The sequence below is a fragment of the Orcinus orca genome, chromosome 13 (assembly GCF_937001465.1).
Source record: "Orcinus orca chromosome 13, mOrcOrc1.1, whole genome shotgun sequence".
Taxonomy (NCBI): Eukaryota; Metazoa; Chordata; class Mammalia; order Artiodactyla; family Delphinidae; genus Orcinus; species Orcinus orca.
The window spans coordinates 76,148,434-76,163,147 of NC_064571.1; the positions used below are offsets into that span (position 1 = coordinate 76,148,434).

The 14,714-nt window shown below is 37.6% G+C and overlaps 1 protein-coding gene across 2 annotated transcripts in view; it reads left to right on the plus strand.

Annotated features, from left to right (window-relative positions):
• The first annotated feature begins 6,143 nt into the window (after positions 1-6,143).
• LDAH (lipid droplet associated hydrolase) overlaps positions 6,144-14,714 on the plus strand; it is a 95,713-nt gene continuing 87,142 nt past the window's right edge. Inside the window, exon 1 of one of the 2 annotated variants that reach the window (XM_012534864.3) lies at positions 6,144-6,210. The gene's annotated coding sequence lies outside the window, so the exon portion shown is untranslated. The remainder of the gene's footprint in view (positions 6,211-14,714) is intronic. The other variant, XM_004274850.3, reaches the window with a different exon arrangement.

Genomic DNA, 14,714 nt, shown 5'->3' on the forward strand with positions numbered 1-14,714 from the left:
ATAAATGAAAATGTACTCTGTGCTAATGACATGACTACTTTTTAGTTTTCAGGAACTAGACTATGAAAAGATAGGAAAGCATGAGACTCTTTTAAAAGGATCTAAATCGAAGAGAGCAGAAGTTGAACAGAAAAAACATAATAACAGAACAAGAGAATTGTAGACATTTTAGTTCCTCTGTTGTGTGGTACCCAGCATTGTGGAGAACAATATCTCTATTGGATAATTCACAGAGAGCTAAACCATAGGCCTGGGCCTCATTAAGGTTGCTACTGAGAGTGTGAAACAAATATGTTAGTCTGGTTGGTTTGGACTGAGAATAGAATTCCTTTGCAGTTTTTAAGGACACAACATAATGAATTTTTAAGCTATAAACTTAAAAACTAATACACATGGCTAAGCCAAAAGAAACCCAAACGTTAGAGGAAAACATATATTAGTCAATTAGCTTTCTCTCTATCAAGATTAAACACTTATCAAAAGTCACATGAAACAGGAATACAGTCGTCCCTTGGTACCCACAGGGGATTGGTTCCAGGATTCCGGCACCACCAATTCCAAAATACGCAGATGCTCAAGTCTCTTATATAAAATGATGTAGCACTTATTCAGCAAATAGCAGAACGGAGGAACAATGAAAGAGAAATGGGCTTCCGTCATGTTTGGAAGAAGAGAAGCCTTAGGATTTGGGTAACAGCCTGTACTCTGAAGACTGAATTCTACCTGGCTAATATTATTCACTTGTTTACAAAACAGAAATGTCTAAGCCTTTATTTAGTTGGTATATTAGTTTCCTATTGCTGCTGAAACAAATTACCACAAATTTATTGGCTTAAAATGTATTATATTACAGTTCTGGAGTCAAAATCAACTTCACTGGGCTAACATCAAGGTGGTGGCGGGCCTGTGTTCCTTCTGGAAGGCCTAGGGGAGAATCCATTTCCTTGCTTTTTCCAGCTACTGGCTGCCTGCGTTCCTTGGTTTGTGGCCCCTTCCTCCATCTTCAAGCCAGCAGCATAGCATCTTCCGATCTCTCTCTGACTATGACTAGTGCTTTCACCATCACATTTTCTTCTCTCCTTCAGCTTCCAGTGTCACATAGCTTCTGTGACTCTGGTCTTCCTGTTTCCCTTTTACATGAACCCTTGTGATTACATTGGTCCCACCTGGATAATCCAGGCTACTCTCTCCATCTCAAGATCCATAACACATTTTAACCATATCTGCAAAGCACTTTTTGTCATGTAATGCAGAATACTTACAGATTCCATGGATTAGGACAAGGACATCTTTGGAGGGCCATTACTCAGTCTATGATGGTTGAACACATGGATAATACAGACAGACATTTTGATTTATGAAAAACTCCATACTTATTTTACTGGGGAATATAAAGTCTCCATTAAAAAATCAGAAGGAACGATGTGTAAAAGTTCTGTAGCAGTATAATTAGCCCACAAAAACCTTGTTGAAAAGAGCAATTAGTTCCCAAGGAATCCAATAAAGTGGGAACATACTATCCTCTAAGGGGATATTCATCTGTAGCTAGTCCCAATCTCTACTTTGTTTTTAATTTATAGAGATAGTTGAACTACATTTCCCATATTTTTCTTATCCTTAACGTACCGTGCTCTGCCACTAAAAGCTTCTTTATGGAATGGTTTCATTGAGGGGGACTAATTGATCATATCAATGGATAACAGTAAAACATTTGGAGTTGCAGTTATATAACATGTGGTGAATGACCTTGAAAGTCTTAAAATAAAAATATTATTCTAGTCTCTTTCATATATACACATATATATGTATATATATACATATATATGTATTATTTTTGATGGCCTGAACATCTAAATGTTGATGTTTGCCAGATATTTTTTAGTTCATTCCTTTTATTAGCCAAGTGCCTCTACGAAGGCAATGCTGTCAGTGAACAGTCCTATAGTGAGACACTCCAAGTCTCACAGTTCAAGGGTGCTGGCTTTTAGGACCAGCTATCTCTTGGTCAGGAGGAACAGTATAACTATAATATGGGGGTTAAATGTGGTTTTGTCGATTTTTAGCTACTGATTTTAAATTTATGTTTAAGAGAATCATTATGTGGACTTCTTGACCTAAAATGTTTGAAAAAAGACATTTATGTAGATCTCAGGGTACACCAGAGCCATCGTAAGGAGGCTGCATGGAGCAATGGCATTTTTACAAGCATTTAGAATTATTTACACTTAAAGATTTACAAATGAGAAAATTCACTATTAGAACCAATTCACTATTACAACCAACAATTCAAAATTCACTGATACTCTCTCGAGAATATATATTGAAGATAAATCTTAGTTGTCTTCTACACTTAGAAATAAATATTTTTTTCTCTTATTTCCTTGCTCTTCTTTTTCTTTCTCTTGTTCCTTTTTATATAATATTCAATCTACATATCTTAATTCAAAGGGTGTCTAAACTAAGAGTTTCAACTTTCTGTGTAATGAAATAATAAGATGGGAACATACTTTATTAATAAGTACAGGTCCTTCTAACATTCTCATAACATCCACCAGAAATATTCTTTCCTGTTTTTCGAAACAAAACAAAACCACACTCGTAGATACAGAGAACAGATGGGTGGTTGCCAGAGGGGAGGGAGTTTGGAGGTAGGTGAAATGGGTGAAGGGGGTCAAGAGGTAAAAACTTCCAATTATCAAATAAATAACTTGTGGGGATGTAATGTACAGCATGGTGACTATAGTCGATAATATTGTATTGCATATTTGAAAGTTGTTGAGAATGAATCTTAAAAAGTTCTCATCACACACACACATACACAAAAGAAATATTCTTTCCTATCATAAAGATCTAAGTGTTACCTACCACTCTGTCTCACTCTCATTGCTATTGTGGGCCCTCAATCACATCTGCAAAGTGTCCCCAACTACTCTCTTACCTCTGCTAAAGTGTTCCCAACAGCTGTGGCAGTTTCTAGGAGCTGTTTTTAAAGATCCCTGCATAGTTGATCTGGGCCATATCAGAAATGCAAACTTTTTATTTTTTTCCTCTTCCTCTTCAATGATGTTGCCCATGAAATGGCAGGAGTCTGAGACACTACCTCCCCTGCAACTTCTTCCCTGTAAGTGCTACATGTGGTTGACAGTCTCCTTAAATCATCCCCTGTCCGCGGGACACTGCACAGCTTCCCTGCTCAACAGAAGGCAGGTTTCCTTGGTACTCTGTCACAGTGGTTCCTGAGCTGCATTGCCTTGGGATGCCAAAATCTCTCAGAGATTTTGTGGGAAATTTCTTCTTTCTGCTTCCTGCCATAATCCTTCTCTTGCTAGGACTCAGACATGAATCCATATGGTTTGGGCAAAGAGGGGACCATTTATCTGAGACCATCATTCTGAACTCTGTCCTCAAACTTCTCTTTCCCTTCTAGACCTATGTAAAGCATTCAGCACAAAACTTGGCACAGTAAATGTTCAGGAAATATTAGCCATTACTCTCATTTGACAAAAGTCTCTCCTTCTAGTAATTTACATTCCTTAGAGTTCCATAATTAGAATAATTATTCTACATAAGCCTAAATTTACCTTTTGAAGCTTTCTTTCCGTAAATTATTCCTTGCCATGCAGTCATGAAGTTAAACAGTCAGAAGACCCTGCACTGCATCTCTTTGTGGACACTGCTAGATTAATGAAATGCGGAGTCAGCCCCTGAATGCTTTTATGAGTCCCCAGATGCCCCTGGAGTAGGTCAGCCTCTGGCCAACAGCCAGTGAGGAACAGTGGCTGACTAACAATCACGTGACTGAGCTTAGTGCTGGATTTTCCAGCCTCAGTGGAGCTTCGAGATATCTGCAGCCCTGACCAACCAGCTTGGCTGAAACCTCAAAGACTTTGAGCTCCAGGTAGGCTCTCCGGGATTCCTGACCCTCAGAAACTGTGTGAGATAATAAATGTTTTAAGCTGCTATGTTTTGGGGTAATTTGTTAAGCAGCAGTAGGTAATGAATGCACTCCTCACTCTCTTTTACCCTGCCTTTTAGTTCCTCTTCCACTGTCACTATATATCAATGTATTTAATTTGTTTATTTTGGGTTTTGGTGAGAGCAAGTGTTTTTCTCTCTGGGTTGCCTTTGAGTCCTCTGTGCCTGGAAGAGTGTTTGGAATGTAATAGGTAGTCAATAAACATTGAATGAGTAATGAGAGTCTAAAATTCTTGTAAAAGGTGAAACTGTTTCAATTTCATTTATTGTTTTTAAATCATTGTAAATAGATACAATGGTCTAATTTTATAGCCATGTCTGCTTGTAGTAGACACCTTTGTGGAATGTTTGCCTGCTCACTAAAATACCCTTAACTGTAGCAGAGGGTCCCTGTCTACAAGGTACAGTATGACCCCTAGTGCTTGTTACTGATGATTGGACAACTGCTGACAACCAGACCCAAGATGAGGCAATCAGAAAGTCTCCCCTGAGTATTTAGAATTAAAAATCAAGAGCCTGAGAAAAAAGATCCTCTCTGTGGTGGCTGTCCCTGTGTATCAATTAGGACAGGCTACATTGTAAGAACACCAAAAGTGACAACAGAGGTTTCTTTCTTTCTCCAAAGTATTCGTCACAGGATGGTCAATAGGCTTTATGTAGCAGCAGCTACTGAAGGACACAGGCTCTTGGGACAGACATCATTCAAATGTTGCCAGTACCTCACCAGGAAAAAGTGAAGTTTTGGAGCATCTCACACAAGAAATCAACTGCTCAGCTGGAAGTTACACAGCATTCTCCTCACAACTCATTGGCCAGAATTACTCACATCCCCTTGGTCCCTCCCTTCCTCCACTCCCCACCCCTGAACTATAAGGGAAATGTGATCCTAATAAGTGCCTAGAAGGTAGAAAGTAGAAACTATATGAACAGCAAATAATATGGAGATAATAATACAGACTGGCCAAAGGTCTGGAAAGATAGATTTAAAAAAAAATGGAACCCCTTTGGTTAACTTTTCTGGCACAGTCTTATTTAATGAAATCAGAGACACAAATCACTTGAGCAATGCACCATAAATGCATATGCAAGAATTGAAAGAACTGCTGCATTTGAACCACACTCATCGGAATTTTGCACACATTGAGCTGTGCATTAGTAACGAGGGACAACACCTTGAACATACCATGTAATGTCACTGCAATGTAATCATTCACTTATTTTGTGCATTTGTCTATGTTTCCAGACTCTATGGTCACACGTTAATACTGACTTCATTGGGGTTGCTGTGAGGATTAAAAATGAGTTGATTCATGACAAGCTCTTAGCACAGTGAGTGGCATCTTCTAAACTCATTGGGTTAACTATTATATTTAGGAAGTTAAGTGAAAGCAGGGAAGGTAATAAAGAGGTACCAGTCAACTTCCAACAACTGGTTGGAAGGTGGTGCCTATAAGAGGTACCAGTCAACTTCTAACAACTGGTTGGAAGGTGGTGCCTATCACTGACATGTTGAATGAAAAAGCATCAAGTCTTCTCCTCTATGTGTGGGGGAGATTACTGATTTGCCAGTTTACTAGTCCGCTTCGACCCCTGGCTATAAAACTACTTTGTTTTCTCTATTGCATTTTTGAACAGATATATGCCGCTCACCTATTACGTGCCAGGTGCTGAAGATGCCAACAGTTCGCAAGATGAATATGACCTTTGTCTTCATGGAGTTCGGATGTGGTAAGCTCGAAATACCTCTGGAATCGGCATTTTCAGCATTTTGCTAAAGGGCCGAGTAGCAGATGCTGGGCATATTAATGCTAATAAACAGGGCAACCGAGAACCAACTTGCCTGTGAATGTGGGGAAAGGAAGGGAAGAGATGCAACCAGTAACGTATGAAGGGAAACATGGGCATGGGGGAGAACTGGAGAAAGGGAAGCTGAAGTGTATTAAGGATGACTAAAATAAGAGGCGGATGAAATTCATATGAAAGGGAAGAGAAAGTTTCAGCGTAGCGACAGCTTCCCAGCGGTCTCGTTGGATCTGGGCCACAGGGCCTAACCCAGGGTAAAGAACCTCCCAAATCCCAACACACCACGTCTGGTAAAGGAACCAGTTCCCGGGAGCGGCGAGCGGCGCGCGGCGCGGCGCGGCGCTGTGACGTCAGAGGGAGGCGGGACTTCCCGTCCCGGTGACGCCTAACCAAGACGGCCACGGTAGAGCCAGCTGCCTTCTAGGCTGACAGGTGAGGACCTGCCTCCCACGCTCGGGGTGACTTTGTAGGAGAAAGGACGGCCGGGCAGGCACGCGGGAGCTGGAACCCTTCCTCTCTGTGGCTCCTCGCAGAGCCCGTGCTGTCCTTAGCCAAACGGCTGCGACCGCTCGGGGGTTCGGGGCCACTTTGGCCGGGAGCCCCTTTGGCTGCTTGCCCAGCGGGAACGTACCATTTGTTCTGCTAACTGTAGCCCGCCTGTGGAGAGTCTTATGGCGGCTCCTCTGGGGGGTAAGGTCCAGGACGTTGGGCGACTGGCAGGGCAGAAATGACTAAAAGTGACTAGAGTCTGGGCCGGGGACTCCAAAGGTCTGAGTTCTTGTACCAACCAAGCCTGTAGCCCTGGGCAAGTCACTCTCTTCCCTCCCTGGGTCTCAGTTTCCAACCTTGTCCATTAACGGGCTCTTTTGATTTGGAATCGAGTTTCTCATCAGGATCAACTTCCTCCCCCACGCCTCTCCCAAATTTGTTACACCAGGTATCCTTGAGAACTGACTCTTGCACCAATTTCTGAACTTGACACTCCCCTAGCCAGTCATTTGAGGTTCACTCTAGCTGCTGTAATATTTCTCCGTGGCGCCAAGGTCAAAACGGCGCTTGCTCCCTTGAATTTGGAGTGCAGCATTTTGGGGAAACAATTGCGGGTCTTGTTGCCTCTACTGAGTGCCATGCATCATGGTATTTTTCAGAAATAGTCTGTCTCATTTTTTCTCATGTATAAAATGGGGTACATTAGTAGCCACTTGATAAGATTATTTTATTAACTGAGATAATTCATACAACACTTGGAACAGTGCTTTATGTGTAATAAGCACTTAGTAAACATCAACTCTTAAAGAATGACCCGTACACTGACTTTCACAGCTCTCTTGAAGTTCTTTGCAGCAGACACCTAGTGCTCATGCTGCTTTTCATCCACACATAGGCCTTACTGTAAACTGTCACCCTTGGTTTTTTTTTACTTTTCTACACGAGACAGGTTGCATAATTCCTTTAAGATGCATCCAAGTTGTTGAGTGTGTCAATAGTTTGTTCCTTTTTATCGCTGAGTAGTATTCTATGGTATGGTTGTACCACAGTTGGTTTTACCATTCACTTGTTGAAGGACATTTGCGTAGTATCCACTTATGGGCTGTTACAAATAGAACTGCTGTGAATCTTTGCTTGAAGGTTTTTCTGTGAATATGTTTTCATTTCTCTAGGAAAAATGCCCAATAGTACAATTATTGTGTCATAGGGTGTGCATTTAGTTAATTCATGTGATCATATGTTTTTTCTTTAGCATCTTGATATGGTGGACTACACTGATTGATTTTTGAATGTTGAGTATACATGGAATAGATCCCACATAATTCTTCTTATACATTGCTAGATTCTATTTGTTAATATTTTGTTAAGGTATAGATATGAGAGGTATTGGTGTGTAGTTGTGTTTTGGGGGTTTATTTGGTTTGTTTCTTTGTTTGTTTTTTGGCCACACCGCATGGCTTGTGAGATCTTAGTTCCCCGACCAGGGACCAGGGATTGAACCAGGCACAGGCAGTGAAAGTGCCAAGTCCTAACCACTGGACTGCCAGGAAATTCCCGTGTAGTTTTCTTTTTTTGTACTGTCTTTGTCCAGTTTTGGTATCAGGGCAATAGTACTCTGTAGGGTCTTTAGTGATAACCCCTGTTTCATTCCTGATGTTAGTGATTTGCATCTTCTCTCTTTTTCAGTGGTGGTTTATTGATTTTATTGATCTTTCTCAAAGAATTAGCACTTTAATTTTTCTGTTTTCAATTTTATTGATTTTTGCTCCATCATTTTCTTCTGCTTGCTTTAGGTTTAATCTGCTATTCTTTTTTCTAGTTTCTTGATTATTAATTTGAGACCTTTTCTTGTTTCTAATGCTAGCATATAGTGCTATAAATTTCCCTCTCAGCATTGCTTTTGTTGCATCTCACAAATTTTGGTGTATTGTCTTTTCATTTTCATTGAGTTCTATGTATTCTTAAAATTTCCTTTGCAACTTCCTGTTTGACCCATGGATTATTTAGAAGTGTGCTCTTTGGTTTCCAAGTATTTGGAGATTTACCTGTTGTCTTTTCTGTTACTGATTTCTAGTTTTATTCCATAATGGTCAGAAACATAAGCTGTATGATTTTAGTTCTTTTAAATTTACGTTTGTTTTATGGCTCATGATGAGGTGTATCTTGGTGAATGTTCCATGGGCACTTGAATGTGTATTCTGCTGTTGTTGGATGTCAATTGCATGTCAATTATATCCTGTTGGTTGATGGTATTGTTAGGCTCTTCCATATATTATTGATTGTCTGTCTAGTAGATGTTTCCATTGCTAAAACTTTCCAGCTATAATTGTGGAATTTTCTGTTTCTCCATTTAGCTCTATTGGTATTTGATTTATGTATTTTGAATGTCTGTTGTTCAGTGCATATATATTTAGGATGTCTTCTTGGTGGATTAATCTTATCATTATGAAATGTCCTTGTTCAGTAATTTTCTTTGCTTTAAAGTCTACTTTATCTGATAGTTGCATAGCCATTGTTGCTTTTTTAAAATAATAATATTAGCGTGATATATCTTTTCCCATTCTTTTATTTGCAACCTACCAATGTCATTATGTTTGAAGTGAGTTTCTTTTAGGCAACATATAGTTAGGTCATGTTTCTTTTTAAATCCATTCTACCAGTCTCTGCCTTTTAGCCAGTATAATTAGACAATTTGTATTTAAAATAATCATTGATATGTTAAGGCTTAATTCAGGTATTTTATTATTTATTGTTGTCGTTGGTTTCCTCTGTTATCATTTTTCTGTTTCTCTTTTCTTGCCTCCTTGTAGGTTACTTAAATGCTTTTTAGAATTTTATTTGACTTATTTACATTCTTGAGTATAGCTCTTAGTATACTTCTTTTTTTCATGGTTGCCCTAGGTATGACAGTATATATACATAACATCATACAGCCTACTTTTGTATTGACATTTTACTGCCTTAAGTGAAGTGTAGAAAACTCACTTACATTTACATCTTTTTACCCTTTCCATTTTTTAAATATAATTATCAGATTTCCTCTACATACACTGAATACCACATTAAACTTTTGCTTCAACCATGAAATATTATTGAAGGAGCTAATGACGAGAAACATAATCCATTATATTTACCACTGCTTTTACCTATTGCATTGTTCTTTTTTATCTGAAGTTAAACCTTATTCACTTATTCCTTTCTGTTTGGAGAACTTCCTTTAAGAGATCTTACTTGAGAGGTAGATACGTTAGTGACAAATTCCTTTAGTTTTTCTTCATTTGAGAATATCTTTATTTCTCCTTCATTCTTGATGGATAGTAAGGATAGTTTTTTCTGGTAAGGAATTTGGGGTTGAGAGTTACTTTCCTTCAGCACTTGAAAAACGTTCGCCACTTCTTCCTAGCCTCCTTGGTTTCTGATGAGAAATCTGCTGACATTCAAATTATTGTTCGCCTGTAGGTAATATGTCATTTCTCTCTGGCTGCTTTTTAGATTTTTTTCTTTGTTTTTAGTTTTCTGAAGTTTGACTATGATATGCTTTGTATTGTATTTCTTTGGTTTTATCCTATTTGGGGTTAACTCAGCTTCTTGAATCTGTAGGTTTTATGTGTTTTGCCAAATTAAAGAGGTTTTTATCAATTGTTTTATATAACATTTTCAGCCCCATACTCTTTCTTCTATTTCCCTGGGACTCTGGTTATACAAACGTTGGGCCATTTGTTATTTTCCTACCAGTCCCTGAGATCCTGCTCATTTTTTTAAAAGTCTGTTTTTGTCTTGTTTAGATTTAGTAAATTCTATTGATGTGTCTACAAGTTCACTGATCCTGTTCTGTCAATTTAACTCTACTAGTGAACCCATCCACCAAGTTTTTAGAAATGTATTATACTTTTCAATTCTATAATTACATTTGGTTCTTACTTTTATAAAGTATTTTATTGTTTAAGGAGAATTACTTTGAATATCCCTGTAATTTCTGAGCAAAATTAATGATAGCTGTGGATTATTTGTGCATATAAACTAATCATCTTACTCAAGATTTTAATCTTCTCAGCAGAATTATTGCTTTAATTAGCAGAAGAAAAGTGAACACATGTAATTTTTCTCTCCTTGTTTCAGTCAATTTCTTATTAGAAACCTAATAAAAGGGAAATGGGGAAGGAAATGAAGAAGGAAATTTAGGCCTTGGTAAATGGCAAATTGTAGTATCCCACTAGCAGGTGGAGTGGGAATTTTGGAATTCTAGAAAAAAGAAACCAAGAAGCAAAAATGAAATGAAAAATTTACATTTGCTTACTAAAACTTTTAAAGGAGTTTTGTGATATAGTTCCAGATTCAGAAAGCTCCCTCCTTTCCCCCTTTTTCCCTTGAATAACACTGACGATTTTAAGTACAACAGGTAACTTTCACTGGCCATACTTGAGATTTAGGTAATGTTGATTCTTGGTTTTATTGGTTCGATTTCTACCCTTACCAAATAATTAAAAATTAATCATGGACCCAATTGCCAGATTCATTGACATTATAGCACTGTGATTAAGAACGTATTTCCCAGTAAGTATGAAAATTTAATATATGAAAAAGTGGGGAAAAGATGATTTTTTAAAATTAAATAGGATTAGCACAAGTAGCTCTCTTGTAAGAAAAACAAAATTGAATTCTTATATAGATGGCTTAAAAGTTAAAATGTAAAAACTAGAATAATAAAAATTGCAATAAACATCTAGGAAGCTATATGTTAAATATAGGAGTCCAGAAAAGGGTTAGTATCAGCAATATACGAAGTTGTCTCACAAACCAATAAGAAAATGATAAATAACCCACTTGGAAGTCAGGCAAAGGATATGAATAGACAATTCACAGAAAAGAAAGTCCAGAAGGCCAGCAAACATGAAAAGATGTTCAAGTATACTAGTAGTCAGAGAAATACAAATTAAAGAGTGAGATATTTTATACCCAAAGACTACAAGAATTAAAAGTAATGGTACTGCTTATTGATGATAGGATTGTAGTATTTCCATTCCCCTCATCTTTAGCATCAGAATCCAAGTCATCTTTGTCACTTTCCCTTCCCTGGATTCCCTTACAGAATTATTACCAAGACTTCAGTCTCTCATTCACTCCTTTCCCACTCTTGCCCTTATTTCTTGCTTAGGTTATTTTGATAGCTTCCAAACTCTAGTGAAATCTTGTGTTTTCTCTGTCTTTCACAATCTTCTTAGTAATATAATTTGAAAGCGTCTGCAGAACTAAAATCTTTGTTTAACCTATTTTGACAGATTGTGTTTTCCAAAGTTGGCCACAACAATAACTCCCATACCACATACTATTCATATGATATGATACTTCCCTTATTTAGAGAGGTCCATTTTGCTCCCCTTGCATATAGGTGAGCTTGTGGCTAACATGCAAGTAATGCTGTGTGACTTCTGAGACTAGGTCTTAAAAGGTGATGCATTTTCAGTCTGTTCCTCTTGAGACAATTGCTCTTGGAACCCAGTTCTCATGCTCTGAACAAGCCCAAAATAGTCCATGTGGAGAGACCATACAGAGTGGACATGTATAGATATTCCTGGCCAGCAACCTATCTGAAAGCAGCATCAGTCATCAGACTTGTGAATAAAGATACTTCCAGAAGACTCTCACTTCCAGAAGACTCTTGCCCCCAGTGAACATATCACACCCACCAGTCACCACAGGAGAAGCAAATAATAATAAAGATAAATAAAAGAAATAATAAAATTAAAAACCATAGTACAGCCCTCGTTGAGGGCAGTGGGAGAGGAGGGGCTGCCCTGAGTGTGGTCCTTGCCTGGATTTTGACACAGCAACTTTCTGTAGTGAGCACTTTGTATGAATTGTGGACTTCCTTTTCTCAAGTTGTGGGTATTTATTCTGTAATCTGTCTAGAGCACACATTGAAATCCAACTTCTAATAAACATAATGGTGCATTCCCCCCCGCCGCCCACAGTAAAAAGTCTCCTCAGCTAAGGCCCCAGATATTGCAGATTAGAGATAGGCTATTCTTGCTCTGCCCTTTCTTAATTCCTGACGCACAGAATCCATGAGTATAATAAAATGGTTGTTTTAAGCCACCAAGTTTTGGAATAATGCAGCAGGCATAACTAGAACACCCATATAATGTATATAATCTTGGTGTTTGTGACTAATGACAGCTATCTTTCTTCCTATCCAATCAATATATATTTATTTCTCTTCTGTGTCTTATTACATTGGTAGAGACCTCAAGTACACTGTAGAATAGAAGTGTTGACAGCAGACTTCCTTGTCTTGATGTCAAACTCAGAGGTACGTGTAGTATTTCACCCTTAGTAAAATATCTACTGTAGGTTTTGTTGTTTTTGCTGTAGGTTTTTTATAGATTCTTAGATTCTGTAAAAGATAATCCCTCTATTTCTTCTTTTTTAAGAGTTTTTCGTGACTGTATTGTATTTTATCAAGTGTATTTTCTATTGGTTGAGATGATTATATATCTTTCTCCTTTATTCTACTAATGTGTTACATTGATTACATTTTGAATGTTTAAACAACCTTGCATTTCTGATCTATACACAATTTGGTTGTCGTGTATACCCTTTATGTATCACTGAATTTGGTCTCCTAATATTTTGAATAGAGTTTTTGCATCTATGTTTCTGAGAGAGGTTGTCCCATATGTTTCCTTTCTTATAATGCCCTTGTCAGGTATTATACCAAAGTTTACTGGCCTCATAAAATGAGTTGATAAATGGGCACTCTTTCTCTGTTCTCTGGCCAACTCTGTAAGATTGGTATTATTTCTTCCTTAAATGTTGACTCTCATCTGGACTAGGAGTTATGAATTCAATGTCTGCTGGATATAGGACTATAAAGATGTTTCTAGCCTTTTTGTGTTTGTTTCAGAATTTGCCCACATCAAATTTATTGGCATAAAGTTCCTCATAATATTCTTTTATTATCTTTTTAATGTCCATAAAATCTGGAGTGATATCTTCTCTTCACTTCTTATATTGGTTATTTGTGCCCTTTTCCTTGATGTGTCTTCTCAGGGATTTGTTTATTTATTTATAGGTCTTTTCAAAGAGCAAACTTTTGGCTTTGTTAATCTTTTCAAATGTAAACTTTCTTTTCCTATCCCATTAATTTCTATTTTTTATTATTTTACTTTTTCTATTTTATTTATTTGGATTCATTTAGTTTTTCTAACTCCCTAAGATAGATAGTTAGATCCTTGATTTCCAGCCTTTTTTTCCTACTATTTTAGAAAATATTTTAGAAAGTATTTTAAGACTTTAAATTTTCTTGCATTCATGCCTTTGTCTGTATCCTATACATTTTGATATATCATATTTTCATTATTTGTTTCATTATTCTATTCTAAATTGCATTGTGATTTCTTCTTTCCCTCATCAGTTATTTAGAAGTATATTGCTTAATTTCCAAAAATTGGCAGATTTTCTTATTATTTTTGTTATTTATTTTTGGCTTAATTCCACTGTGGTTAGAGAACATCCTCTATATTATTTCAGTTCTTTGAAATTTGTTGAGTCTTGCTGTATGGCCAAGTATGTGGTCAGTTTTGGTAAATGTTCCATGTACACTTGAAAAGGATATGCATTTTGCACTTATTTGGTGTAGAGTTCTATATATGTCAGTTATGTTGATTATGTTAACATAAATATTAATTATGTCAATCAAAATTTATATATTTTTGTTGATTTTTTTTCTGTGCTCATTCTATCATTCTAAGAGGTGTGTTAGAATCTTTCACTATGCTTGTGGATTTGTCTATTTCTCTTTTTACTTATGTCCCCATACAATGTTGTTACAATATTATTGACCATATTTCTTATGCTGCATATTACATCCCTGTGACTTATTTATTATATAACCGGAGGTTTGTACCTCTTAATCTCCTTCACCTATTTCACCCACCTTCCTACCCACTTCAGGATCAAACTTAATTTTAATGTACTTTTTTTTTGCGGTACGCGGGCCTGTCACTGTTGTGGCCTCTCCCGTTGCGGAGCACAGGCTCTGGACGCGCAGGCTCAGCGGCCATGGCTCACGGGCCCAGCCGCTCCGCGGCATGTGGGATCTTCCCAGACCGGGGCACGAACCCGTGTCCCCTGCATCGGCAGGCGGACTCTCAACCACTGCGCCACCAGGGAAGCCCTAATGTACATTTTAGACTAAAAAAGCCTCTCTAATTTAAAACAACTCCTAGACTCACTTCTATTATAGACCAAACATTTAATACACTACAGAGATCACCAGCATGTCAAAGTTTGCTACCAGCCTAATTAAAAAAAAAAACTTGGAATAAAGCTTCCGCTGCCAATTTTGTATGTATTTGTACTTCTTATATTGTGTTTTGATAACAATTACAAATTTTGTATCTCTTCCCTGGGCCTTTAAAAATTTAATGCTCACTTGTCTAGTCACT